The following is a 12,054-nucleotide window of genomic DNA, read 5'->3' as shown; positions in this document are numbered from 1 at the left end:
TTTTATAGTTCACTTGGAGAGAGAGGACCAGGAAGAGGAAATAGTATTTGAAAAGGAGGAGGCTCTTGCGTTGCTCTACTCAGTTTAATTAAGGTATACTCTAGATACGAACTTGAATTCTTTACTCAGAACGTCACAATGAAGCCTGACAATATTGACAACAATTTATTTTTCCATATTCAGTTTTCTTATTTTACATAGCTTACAACTTCTGTCCAGAATATTTTCTGGTAAATTGGACCTTTAGGGAAGGAAAGAACAATTTTCTTCAAGAGAGAATATTTGCTCACTCTTACTTTGCCATGGAAGGGAATTCAATGTATTTCTCTTTTAGATATGGGGTACTTTAAGTTTTCATTATCAATAATTTTGACATACTTGAATCTTTGGGTAATTCGGCATTCATTTGGCTTTGATATGGACAGGGGCCATTAAAAAACCCCAACACTCCAGTTACTGTTAACCATTAATTTGGATGTGCAAATATTTGTACTACCACCACCCACTATTAGTACCAAAACCACTGCCAAAACTAACAGGTGACTTACGATGATTACTCGTCACATAGCAGACATTGAGGTAAGAGCTTTGCACGAATTATTTACAATTAATCCTCAGCAAACTCTATAGTACAGGGACTGCTATCCTTATTTCACTGCTGAGGAAACTAAGAGAGATTAAAGTGACTTGCCTGATTCTAACATATTCATCCAGTCAGTGTTGGAGCTGAAATTTAAACAGAGATGCCTGGGACTTCAATGGAACTGAGGATGTGTGCTAATCTGTGAGGCGTTGAGAACAGTGATCATTTTCTATTTATCGTTGTATTTGCCACAACATTGCATGTTGTGCCTTATTTGTGGCAGAATGAGCTCAATATACGTTTGTAGAATTAAAGACTGAGGAAAGCCAATGAATATTTAGCATTGTGCTAAATATCTCAAATGTTAACTTAGAAGTTATTTCAATATGGAATTTATTTGCTCATTTTATGCTCTGAAATTGGGTAGCTTACTAATATAAGGGGATTAATTGCGAATTTGCTCTTACTCGGGAGGCTGAGGCAGGACAATCACTTGGACCCAGGAGGCAGAGGCTACAGTGAGCTGTGATCACGCCATTGCACTCCAGCCTGGCAACAGAGTAAGAATGCGCCACAAAACAAAAAAAAAAGCCAAACGCACAGGTGGAGAGTTAAGATGCTAATGAGACATGTGACGTATGAACAAGCAGGTACAGCTACTGCACATGCGCACCCAGAGGACCATCCAGAACATGCTTCCTAGTAACACCTCTTCCCACCCACTTATGAATCATCATGTAAGACTTCCATAGAGGGAGTCTCTCTAGTGCCAATCTTTGCTGTCGCATCCTTACCAGCAGCCCGCCCTGGTTCCTCTCTCTCTCAGAGTATGCAGTGTATTCTGCACCAAACTTTCCAAATACTCTTTTTCCTTTAAAACAAATTGCTCTATGCTGCATTTTCTTTGCTTTGTGTCTCTCGTTTACATTCTTTTAAACTGAGAAGACAAAAACTGAGGTCTCACAACAGCCAACAACCACGTGAAGGAGAAGCAAAACTCCACAATAATCCACTCAGTATCCTGGCTTAGACAAGAGAAAGAATGTGTCAGTGAGGAGTTGTTCCGTTATGGAAGGACAGAAAAAGGTGACCAAGAAGTAAATTTTGGCAGTGCCTCTCAAATGCTACTCAGGATAACCACTGACTCAAATATTCCTAGCCTCAATGGAAGGATGGAGCTGAAGGTAGGATGCTTTCGCCAGTAGACCCAGAGTGTTCTTTCTGGCAAACAAACCCACTGGCCTCCCTGACAAGGTGAAACAGCCTCTTCATCTTTGTTCTGATTCCATGTTCATCAAACAACTTTTTGACTCCTGTGTAATCTGCTTACATGGAGAGAATGTGCTGATGATATGGATTTCATGTTTTTCTATTCTGTTTGGCAGTAATTTCTCATGCAAAATCAATAAAGAGGTTTCCAATGAACATTTGACGTCTACATAGCTTTCTGAGACCAAATGCACTGATTTTACTCACACCCGGATTTCTGAGCATTGTGACACTTGTATTAGTTTTCATTGTCTATTAATAGTGGATATTTTGGTGTTGATCTCAGCCTCTTGTGCATTTTAGTTGGTGACAATCAATCCTGGGGACCTTATCACTGTGAAGGCTGTAAAGGAGTGTTTCTACGTCTTCTAAGAGGAGAGTCAGTTTCATGCATCGAGCCTTTTCTTTAGGCTGCTGTCTCTCAAACCTTTCTGTGTGAACCAGCCTGAAATCAGAAAAGGTGGACAGGTGTCTGGGGAGTCAGCAATCTTAGATTGAAGTACAACATTTTCCTGAAGTATTTTTTCTATTTTAAAAATGTTATAAAGTGTGCATTCCATTCTGTAATTGATCTATTTTGTGTCAATGTTATTTTCATATGATGTTTTTTGCCTACTAATCTTTAAGTACAGTTGATGCTTAAAGAGATGCTGTGGTTTCCTGTGGCCCACATACTGTACTTCTGGGCATGCAGCTGACTACCCCTGCAGGGACATGCTTACGTGAATTTCAGAAGCCCTGCCTTAGACACATGCTTAAATCTTGCAGGTATGTGACTTCTATGTTTTAGAGTTTTAAATAATTTCATAATTTTAAAATCTATTTTATGAGCTTTAGCTACTTAACTTCCTCTAAATAGAAATTTTTATACCAGAAAATGACTGATTATTTTGATCTTTTAATGACTAACTTAGATTGCTACACAGTAATTTTGGTTGTGGTATTTACGATCTCCTCAACCTGGTTCAATAGCAATTCTTTTTAATTTTCTCTCTCCTTTTAAAATACCAGTGATGGCAGTGGTGGTCCCCCTGGAGCAGTGGCTGTCAAGGCGCTGGCTACCATGGGGAGGTGTGGCAGGGGGTGGGCACTCCAGGGATCTGGTGGGAGCCAGGAACAGGTTGGAGCTCTGCACGCTTCTGGGTTAACTGGGCGGAGCCCCGACCTCCCTGGCGCAGCTGCAGCCACCCAGTTGTAGCTGTGGACCCTTGCGTCCCTGCACTCTTAGGGGCCTGGGAAGCCACCCCCGACCCCAACCCTGCAGGCTCAGAAGTGCCTGCTCCTGCTGTCTGGCTTCTCCCCGATCCTGTTGTCCACTCAGATTTCAAAGCAAAGTTGAGACTGAGCCTGGGTGGCTGTGACCTGGCTGGGTGTGTGTGTGCTCAGGATGGCACTGACATGCCAGACCCCTCCTCCCTTAGCCTCCTCGCTGATGAGCATGGAAGGGGGGCTGAGGCGAGTGGCTGAGGGTGGCTCAGCATGTGCCTGCAGGTGTCCCTCAGAACAAACAATCTGGGCACTGTGGATGACCGCAGGAGACAGGCTTCTGGGTAGTAGGGACAGGTCCCTGGTGAAGCCCCACCCTCAAACCAGGGACCCCTTGAAGTCTGGTGGCCAGGTTGTCAGTTCAGCGGACCAGAATGAAAACTTATGGTGCCATTTAGTGCCATTTCTGGGCCCGCCCATGGCCTCCCATGGACCAATCAGCATGCACTTCCTCTGATGTCCATAAAAACCCCCAGACTCAGCCAGACTCAGAGAGATGTGGGGACTACCAGCTGTGGGAAGGAGCTACCCAACTCTGGTCTCCTTGACTTGACCGGACGACCTGCCTACAGATAGAAACTACCCACTCTGGGTATCCTCTCCACTAAGAGCTGCAAACTCAATGAAATGACCTGCCTGCAGGTAGGAGCTACTCACTTTGGGTGTCCTGAGAGCTGTACAGTTGCTCAATAAAGCAGCTCTTCACCTTGCTCACCCTGCAGTTGTCCACACACCTCATTCTCCCTGGATGCAGGACAAAAACTCAGGAGCTGCCAAATGGTGGGACTAAAAGAGCTGTAACACAAATTGTTGAAACACATGCCCATTCCCTGCTTGCCACGTTGGGGGCAACCAGAAAGAGAAAAGAGAGGGAAGAGCTGCAGTCCTTTGGGGAACCCAGACATAGGAGCTCCCCAAGCCAGGGCTGTGACACCCTCTTTGGGGCTCTGTGGTTCCTGGTGTCTCCAGGTTTCCGAGCATCACTGTGTTCCCTGGTGGTCACAGTAGAAGCTGGTTGCAGTGTGCCTGGTGCAGCTGCAGCCTCGCAGGGAGCCAGAGTCTGTGTTGGTGCCTGGAGCTGCCTGCCCTGCTACAGCTGGCATGCCTGGCTTTACACAGTGACCAGACCTTGTGCTCACTCACGTACCCCTCACCACTCTGCACCTGGCTTGCCCTTGGCAGGCATGGGACTCAGGCTGGTGGCATGGGACTCAGGCTGGTGGCATGGACTCAGGCTGGTGGCATGGGACTCAGGCTGGTGGCATGGACTCAGGCTGGTGGCATGGGACTCAGGCTGGTGGCATGGGACTCAGGCTGGTGGCATGAACCGAGTGCAGCCTGCCAGTCTGAGTGGGTGGAATGAGCCCAGTGGATCCGAGTAAAAACTCTGGCAAAGATACCACTGGCCACAGAGGCTTCTGGCTGGCAAAGCAACACCCCAAGGATCCCGTGACACCAGTGTGGCCTCGGCTGCTATCTAGTTAAATGATGACTAATTGGCTCGTATGTTTCATATACGTTTTGAGAATTAAACTAATTACAGTAAGCATTTTGAAAACATAAATTATTCCATACATTTTACTAATTGTAGTATAATTTCTAGAGTTATTGTATTTATTGTTGAGAAAGAGGAAAGTACTCTATGTAACTAATAACCAGTGCTCCAGCCTTGAGAAATGGGGGAGAGAGACACAGAAAGAGGAAGAGAGGTAGACAGAAAGGTGCCATCTGCTCATATATTATACAGCATCTTGTCTCATGTTTTTTCACACCGGTCCTAAGATAGAACAAATAAATATTCTAAATATAAACTTTGAATGAAATATTATGTTATTGTGGCAGTATGCCATTTCAACATGACAGGATATGGTGATGTGTTTCAATATAATTATTTTAGCTCTAGGGCATAAGTACAATAAAAATACTGATACCTAACTACCTACAATATCACCAAAAACATGTATGCTTTGTCTTTCTTATAGTTATTATGTTCCCACATACCTTCAGAGGCATTGCATTTAAAAAATACATTTATTATGACAATTTTTATGAGTCAGTTGAACTTTGAACACCATCAGCATTTTACATACTTCTTCATCTATACATTTCCCAATCTCTCTCTGTTTTACTGGAGGGTTTTGAAGTCAATACCATGCAGCATGTCCTTTCACCCCTAATACTTTAGTAAGCTTTTCAAAATGAAAAAGAGACGGAGAGAGAAAGAGTGGAAGTGGTAGACAAAGAGAGAAAGAGAGAGAAAAAATCATTTTCTTACATATCCACAAATTAATAATAATTACTTAATACTTAACACCATCCAGGATCTGCTGCATATTTACATTCCTCTGGTTGTCTACAATATCTCTTTTCACTTATTCTATGATTAACTGAACTAGTAGAATGTACAGTTATATGAAATCATAGAATATATAATATTGATGATTTAAACAGGTTTCATTTTATTGTACTTCAGCTTCATATATTGTAATCTAGAACAGTTCTTCCTATCTCCTCTTTTCTCTCTGCCATGGACTTATTGACTAAATTAGATTCCTACATTCTAGATTTGGCTTGAGGTGCTATTCAAGCTTCCCTCAACTTCTGAATTTCCTGTAGACTGAAGTTAAAGACTTGATTAAATTCAGTTAGATGTTCTTTTGGTCTTATAAAAAGGATATTTTAGGCATGGTTCTTGACTTCCTGGCTTGTCTAAAATGCTTTCGCGTTGCATCATATCATACCAGAATGTGTATGATTCAATGATGCTAAAATTGATCAGTGGGTTTAGTTGTTGGTAACTTGATAATTTTATTGTGAAGCTTATCATCAATACTTCATCTAAGGTTTTATTATCTAATGAGGACCATTTCTTTAATCAGTTATTGCATCAGGAATTGCACAATGTTGATTTAGAACATTCTTTCCTTTTGAATTTATTATCTGAGCATCTGTATAAAGTCCCTCAACTATAGGGCTCTTTGGACATCCCAAAATGCACATTGTATCAGAAAAGCAAGACAAATGCTTGTTTTCCTTTTAAATGTCAATTTCTAGAGTCATGATTTGGTGCTGAAGCAACTGCCATTGGTGCCCAGTGACTTTTATTTTATTTCTCTTTCTCTCCTAACCCCCTTTTAAAAAATATCATTTTAAATTTACAACATTTTGTGTATTCAATTTGTTTTAATTAATGAGGTCACTTTTTTGATGTTCATATTGTCTCATCTATGGCAAGTGGGATCCCCTTCTAGCTGACTCCCATGTCCTTTTGACATGACCTCCACCAGCCTTTGAAAGCTTTCTTCCCTTTCTGCTTTCTTTTTTTGTTTTTTGTTTTGTTTTTTTTTTTCCGGCGTCTATGGCCATACCACCCTGAACGTGCCCGATCTCATCTGATCTCGGAAGCTAAGCAGGGTCCCTTTCTGCTTTCTAGAGTAACAGACTGTCTCAGCCACCATCTACCTTTCCGGCCCCACAACTAGAATCAGCTATTTCTTCATGAATCCTTAGTTCTATTTAGTGGACAATTCTGTTTAGAGACCACAATTGAGAGCTAGGTGTGCTCACTGATTGGATTGAAGTTATTTCTAGACTTTTTCAGTGGACAAAGCTAGAATGTGGCTATTTTCAGAAAGTAGCTGACATTGAAATTTCTAATTCAAGTTTAAGATTGTAGGATATTTGTTTCTTTAATTTTAGGTTTAGATATCTTTTTATACATGTTCAAAAATCTTATTTGTTTATAACATTAACATACTTTTAAATTTGTGCACTTGAAAGTAAATTCCAAAAAACCTTTGGAGTTAGATAGGTATATTAGATCTACATTATTGATGACATGGTTTAGGTTCTATACATCCTTATTCATTTTGGTCCACTTATTGATTCTTGGATCAAGAGAGGTATGTTAAGTTTCTATTATTGGTATGCGTCTTTCTGTTTCTCCTTAGATTTTCAGCAGTTTCTGCCTTATGTAAGTTGTTTTCCACGAATTGCAGTCTTTGATATTATAATGTCTTTCTCAGCCTCTTTTAACTTTTTAACTTTTTTTCTCCCTGTATTCTACCTTGCTTCCTATCAAGATCTCAAACCCTGCTTTCTTATTACTTAAATTTGCCTGGCATATTTATGCATATTCTTTAATTTTTAATCTTTCTATATCATTTTGACTTAGGTATGTCTCATATACAGCAGAGAGATTTGCCTTTTTAGTCTGAATCTTTCTTTCAGTGGATTTATATGTTTGATCTCAGCTCTGACATAGTGATTTATTACATAATTTACTGTTATCTAGAAGGTCTTTCCCCACATGGCCTATTTTCTCTTTCCAATCTTTAGTATTTAATACTGTTTGTGTTTTTGTTCCACTTGTTGCCTTTACACTAATATTACTTACAATAGTTGAAACTTCTCTTTTTAAATTAGTGCCTAACTCTATCTTTCTCTAAGCAATACTAAAGTTGGCTATAACTATTACTGCTTTCTTCCATCCTCCCCAGTGTCTAAACACAGATGATACTGTTTTACTCCTAGTTAATGCCTATGCAACAATCAGCAAATGTATTCTGCTTTCCACTCACTTTCCCCACTTGTTACTTGTATTATTTCTACATTGCCAGATTATATATAATTTATATATCCCTCCATCCTGTGGCCAGTTTCTACTAGACCCTACAATGAGCTTCTTCAAGGAGCTCTTGATTTTCTAATGCTTCTTCTCCAGCAGATTGCTCAGAAAGGCTTTTGGTAAAAATAATCCCAGTCCTTGAATATTTATAACGGCTTTTTGATGGCCTTGTGTCTTAGTCTGTTTTGTGTGGCCATAACAGAATATCACAGACTATAATTTTTAGCAAACAAATTTATTTGGCTCATGGTTCTGGAGACTGGGAAGTCCAAGACTGAGGGGCTGCATCTAGTGAGGCCCTTCTTGCTGCATCATCCTATGGGGGTGAGAGAAGGAGGGAAGGGAGCCAAACTCACTCTTTTATTAGAAGCTCACTCCCACAATGACCTACTCCTGTGGTAATAGCATCAATGCATTCATGAGGGCTTTGCCTTCATGACCTAATCACCTCTCAAAGATCCTACTGTTCAACATTTTTGCATCGACGATTACGTTTCCAAAACATGAACTCCGGGTGACAAATCCAAATCATAGCACCCACCTTCATACTTGAGGGATAGTTTGGTTGGATATAAAATCTTTGGCTTATATTTTCCTTTCTTGAGCATCTTTACAATACTGCTTCATTGTCTTCTGGTACAAAATGTTTATACTTCAAAGTCTGATTCATTCTTTGCTTGGAGGCACAATTTTTTTTTCTTGTTTTAACAATACAACCATTTTATTACAAAGTGTTTCAGTGTTGATGGTTCTAAGTTGGATTTCCCAGATGGTCCTTTTAATACATAGATTAAAATCTTTTATTTTGAAAAGGTTTCCTTGAATTATAGTTTTATATATCAGTTGTTTTTTGTTCTCAGAGGGCTTCCTTCTTTTGGAAATTTTATGTTGAGTCTCCTTCACTTATTGCTCCAAATCATTTGACAAATTCTTTTTGTTCTCTTTTCTTTTTGTCTGTTTTATAAGCTTCATTTTCCCTTCCAGCCTCAATTTCTCTTTCTGTGCCTTCCATGGTCTCTCATTGCCTTTTTATTTCTAATATACCCTTCATTTCTGAAATACTGTTTCTTTCTTTTCTAGTTCATCCCTGAGTTTTCTCAGTTCTCTTTCCGTAAAATGATGGTTCATATCGTTCTAGCCATCTTATTTCTGAGCAGTTCTAATTCTGATTTGTATGGTTCTTTCAAGCTTTGATTAGTTTTAAGATTGTTTTAGCTCATTTTGAAATCTTATGTTGTAGTTTTCATCTTCTTTACAGCCACTTTTGTAGCATATTTTTATGTGTTGGAGCTATATTTGATTCATTCTTATCTTTATCCCTGTTGGATCTCAGTATGGGCTTTTATTGTAAACTGCTTTTATTTTCCATATATGAATGATCTCATATATAAATGAGATAATTTTCTTGGATTATTAGAGGAAGATTCCTGTATAGGGCTCTCTTCTCTGTTGTCACTGTGAAGTATTAAAAAATATGGCCTTTTTATAGGGACACTTCTCTGTCTCTTAGGGCTCAGCCTGGTTCACAAAAACTTCCTGTTCTAACTCTGTGTTGTCTGGAGTTCTAAAGGTCTTTCCTTTCAAAGTAGTATTGTTACCTTTGAATGTGTTTGTCATTCTATACTTTCTGAGATCTATCTTAGACACGTCCTTCTCTGGTTTGGAAGCTTTTGTCTTGCTGGCTTCCTCAGTGTTGTATTTCAGATTGAATTCACAGCAGATTTCTTTTTTTTTTTTTTTTTTTTTTATAGGGGGAGGAGGGGAGAGGATGAGTCTCTGTCTTTCCAGAAGGTAGTATTTTGGAGTATTTCTCAGATATATGCAGGGTAACTCTGCATTAGCATGGTTTACATTAGTGGTTCCCTATGGTCTCTTTGCATTGGACTCAGCTTGGAGCCTGTGACTGGGTCTTTGAATTCCACTGGTAAGGTGCAGATTTGATTGCCTTCATTCCTGTTCTGGAAAGGCTCTTCTCCTTTTGGGAGTGAATGCTTGTTACTGATTTCTGAGTACTCTTCTTGGAGAAGTAGCAGTACTCCCCTTTTTCTTTTCTACCAATTCTTCATCTCTCCTAGCCCCACACTGGATCTGCTGCTGTCTGGTGTTTTGGTGACACTAACCCATGTTCTGTAGTACTTGAGGGATTTCTTGTCATCAGTTTTATGTAAGATCATGTCCATGTTGCTTGTTTCCTTCTTTTGCTAGCCTCAATGTTCTGTCTGGTCTTGATGATTAAACAAAATCATGCAGTTGCCATGCTTTTAGCATCAGAAATGCCAATATATTCTAAATAAGATGGTAGAAAATGTGGCTTTTCTATTTCTGGCATCATTCCATCATTTTCAACAGCAGGGAAGTACTTGAGTATTGAAATTCAAAACAAAACTACAGTGGTCCCCCGTTATTCTTGGAGGATATGTTCCAAACCCCCAGTGATGCTTAAAAGCACAGATAGTACCAAATCCTACAGATACCATGTTTTCTTTTATGCATATGCACCTATGTTAAAGTTTACTTTATAAATTAGGCACAGTAAGAGATTAACACCAACAATAATAAAATACACCAATTATAGGAATATACTATAATAAAGTTATGTGAATGTGGTCTCTCTCTCTCTGTTCCAAAATAATATAATATCATGAAGTCCTATAATATGATAGTTGGGACCTCATAATATAGTTGGCCAAAGGTGCAGAAGGTGAGAACATGGATAATGGAAGACTTCTGTATTTGCTATAAAGTTGTATGCAATTCTGACCAAAAAAAAAAAAAAAAAAAAAAAGCATAGGCAAAGAGTTTGAATGTATATGATTAGTTCTGGAGGACTAGAGTCTAAAACAAGACTTGAAAAAGCAGATTTGTCCTTCCTGGGCTAGAGATTGGTATAGAAAATTAAGCTCCTCCTGAGATTATCTTGTTATTTTAGTTTCTCTTTAGAATAGTTTCCATTCTTGGAATTAGAAAGGCATAAATTTTCATTGAAAATTAAATACTAAGATGCATTTATGAGTAGGCTAACATACACTTAAAATGTCATTGACTCCTGTCACATGAATCCAGAAAAGTACATATTTATGTGTGTAAACATGTATCAAATACAAACACATATGTTTATAAAATAAACAGAAAGATAAGACAGAATGTTTTGTTTGCCAAATTTTTATATGCCATATAGGAGAAGAAGAAAATATTGGTTAGCTCTGAAGCACCTTTGATTCTGTTATGACTTGAGTTAAATTGCCACTGTTGGGGCACTAAGATGTCCAATTTGCTCATCTGGGAATGTGGAATTAAAATTGCGGTTATTTATTTATTTATTTATTTAGAGACAGACTCTCGCTCTGTCGCCCAGGCTGGAGTGTAGCCGCACGATCTCGGCTCACTGCAAGCTCCGCCTCCCAGGTTCACGCCATTCTCCTGCTTCAGTCTCCGGAGTAGCTGGGACTACAGGCGCCCACCGCCACGCCCGGCTGATCTTTTGTATTTTTAGTAGAGACGGGGTTTCACCATTCACAGGATGGTCTCGATTTCCTGACCTTGTGATCTGCCCGCCTCGGCCTCCCAAAGTGCTGGGATTACAGGCGTGAGCCACCGCATCCAGCCAAATTGTGTTTATTATAGGACACTTTTAAGTTTGTCTTCATAGCCCTGTCTCAATGTTGAAAACTCAGAAAGCACAGAAATATTCGAGAGGATAATGCACTACTTTATATGTTCTTACATTTTTCCCAACCTTGTTTTTGAGCCCCAGAGAGATGACTTAGCATAGTGTACCAGCACTCCCTCTGCCTGAGAAAATAAATGACAGATCAAGTCGAGTCTAATACAGTCTGAACGATAAATCATCTCTGAATAAGTGCTTAATTTAAAGATCTGGGTTGATGTGATATAGCACCTAAAGGACAGAGACAGTTCCCTGCATAGTTTCCAGGGAAATAGCAGGACAATCTCACTTTGCAGCTTTCCTGGTTGTGAGACTAGATTGCAGGGGAATTCAGGAAAGCTGGCTTTGGCTCTCCCAAAAGAATGCGAGGGAGCCTCACTCGTTATGCAGAAAGCGCCTGCTTTTTACTCCTGCATCACACATCAGCAGCACTCATACAGAATTTCTTGGAAAGAGACAACATCGCATCCTCAGACGGTCTTTGAGATAATGCACCTCCTAATGTTGAACTTCCTTTTGTGTAAGCTGATAGGGAAAAACCTGAAAAGCCTTGTGCACTGCGAGAACATTAGAAGAAGCAGCAGCAAGCAGGTGAAAAGAAGTTAAGAACAGCAGCCTGCAGCAGAGGAGAACTGGAATTAT

The 12,054-nt window shown here is 39.8% G+C and overlaps 1 protein-coding gene and 1 long non-coding RNA gene across 3 annotated transcripts in view; one reads left to right on the top strand and one right to left on the bottom strand.

Annotated features, from left to right (window-relative positions):
- GALNTL6 (polypeptide N-acetylgalactosaminyltransferase like 6) overlaps positions 1 to 12,054 on the bottom strand; it is a 1,250,966-nt gene that overhangs the window by 63,644 nt on the left and 1,175,268 nt on the right. The gene's annotated exons all lie outside the window — the stretch shown is intronic.
- The window catches only part of LOC117086128, a 33,818-nt gene continuing 33,270 nt past the window's right edge, over positions 11,507 to 12,054 (top strand). The window contains exon 1 of the long non-coding RNA XR_004438209.1: positions 11,507 to 11,518. This is a non-coding gene — a long non-coding RNA (uncharacterized LOC117086128). The remainder of the gene's footprint in view (positions 11,519 to 12,054) is intronic.

Source organism: Trachypithecus francoisi, unplaced genomic scaffold (genome assembly GCF_009764315.1).
Source record: "Trachypithecus francoisi isolate TF-2019V2 unplaced genomic scaffold, Tfra_2.0 Lachesis_group1, whole genome shotgun sequence".
Taxonomy (NCBI): domain Eukaryota; kingdom Metazoa; phylum Chordata; class Mammalia; order Primates; family Cercopithecidae; genus Trachypithecus; species Trachypithecus francoisi.
The sequence above is the reverse complement of the archived record's forward strand: the minus strand, read 5'-3'. Positions and strand labels throughout refer to the sequence as shown.